Genomic DNA, 2,120 nt, shown 5'->3' with positions numbered 1-2,120 from the left:
AAATAAAGAAAAAATTAAATAAATAAAATTAAATATTATTAAAATTATTAATATTGTTAATAGAAATTTAAAAGTACAACTAAAAGAATTATTAAATTAAAATTTTTAACACTCATATTATCTAAACCGTCAATCAGCAATTTTGTGAGATTTATGTCATCTCCTAATAGTTTTATTTTATCTTTAATATTGATTATACTTGTTTGTGTTTGTAAAAAGTCTCTTGATATAGTCACACAGATATTTTCAAGTATTTCAAGTTGGCTATTTTGTCTGCTCTTCGAAGAAGTGCCAAACACATTCATGGTGTGTGCTTATTATATAATATCACATACTATCGTTTCTAATATCGTTTATGGACACCCACGAGTTATGTGAACTGTCATAACCCAACCATTTCACCAATACTTTCGATTATTTCCTTTTAATAATTTTTTCAATGAGAAAATCGTTTGGGTAATTTGTTTCGTGCAATTCATATTCATAAAAACAACCTTTTATAGAAACGCATGTGTAATCTTTTAACATGTAAGTAATATAAAACTTTAGAAACTGTAAATATTTCAGTACCCCAATTGGCCATATATCCTTTAATAAATAGAGATTTATGAATAGATATTCTCATTTTTTGCACAATTTTGAATTTGGGTTTTGATTTGAATATTTTTGTATGATTCAACTTTACCGCTAAATTCCCGATACATGTTTGTTTTTAAAGTTCTGTTAAAACGTTCCATAATGGAAGCTTTGATCGTGCTAAAAGTTGAATAATGATTGATATTATATTTTTTTACAAGCGCCTGGAAATGCGAATTGTAAAACTCTCGACACCGGTCTGTATGGATTAGGCGGGGTTGGCGAAGGGTAAATAGTTAAGCTATAGCTAAGAAACGTTTTTTCCGGATTTTGTTTTCAGAGGTATTGCCCACGCGTATTTGGTGAAACAATCTATCACGCAGAGTATGTATTTATAATCCATATTTAATTTCGCGAATGGAATAACTTCTATGAGATCGGCCTCCCAAAGGTCATTTTTACCAATAACGTTAACTCTTCTTCTGATAAAATTTTTTCTTGCCGGTTGGGTTTTCATAGCTCAAACGAGCTATGATCATTTTTAAAATAGTCTTTATTCAAATCACGTAAAAAAGGTACATAGGTGGTGGTGGGAAGGGACAGAAGGGGAAGCGAGCGGTGCGCGCACGATTCGTCAGTCTGACGTACGCTAGCGTTCCAGGGTTAATACTTCTCAATCTTCGGTTTGCTAGAATAAAAATATACATTAATAATAGATTATAACATTCACAATGAACAAACAAAATGAATACCTCAGTCGGCAATGACCATGAGCGCGAGTATTTATTCGATTCGGTAAAATTACACGTTTATCGTCCAAACGGTTCAATGTCATTTTTATTGATTTCATTGAAAAACATCATGTTTATACGACCTTATGGAAACATTTTCCCTATAAGGCGTGTACGTATCATATTTAATTAACGACAATTCAGGGTTATCTGCCCTTTCATGAATGTTTTTGATCACTTCAGCACCACACACGATAGCCGCCTCTTTAGCTTCAGCGATTTCGCTTACACCATATACATTTTCATCATCCTCGGCAAACAGACAATGTTTCAAATTTTCCACAATCAAATGATTTTTTGTAACATGTCTTCTAAATCCCTTGGCTTTGATTTTTTCGGTCCCATCGACATTAAAAGCGTACGCTTTTGTTCTTAGACTGACAAACTCCAGTATGGCCTTCGCACCACACTCGTCTGACCAGAGACCCGGAATTTTTTTGCGAGAGGCCGAAAAGCAAAAATGATTTTTTGGTAATGATGACGTGTCGAATCGCTCCATTAACTTAGGCTTCTCTTTGATCTCTGCATAAAAATGTTCATGAAAGAAGTATATATAAAGTATTTATCATTAAAGAATAAAGTTGATTCATGCATTTTTTAAAAAGTTATAGCAACATAATGTTAAAAAATGTAAAATATAATATCAAGAATTTTTTCACAAAAATAGCATATTTTTGCATACGGTAGTCATTTTCACCATGAAGACAAGTCCAGAGGTCAAATTTTTTTTTTTCAAATTAAAGTATATTACAT

The sequence above is a fragment of the Daktulosphaira vitifoliae genome, unplaced genomic scaffold (genome assembly GCF_025091365.1).
Source record: "Daktulosphaira vitifoliae isolate Bord-2020 unplaced genomic scaffold, ASM2509136v1 Scaffold_2, whole genome shotgun sequence".
Classification (NCBI taxonomy): Eukaryota; Metazoa; Arthropoda; class Insecta; order Hemiptera; family Phylloxeridae; genus Daktulosphaira; species Daktulosphaira vitifoliae.
This window is presented reverse-complemented; position numbering follows the sequence as displayed.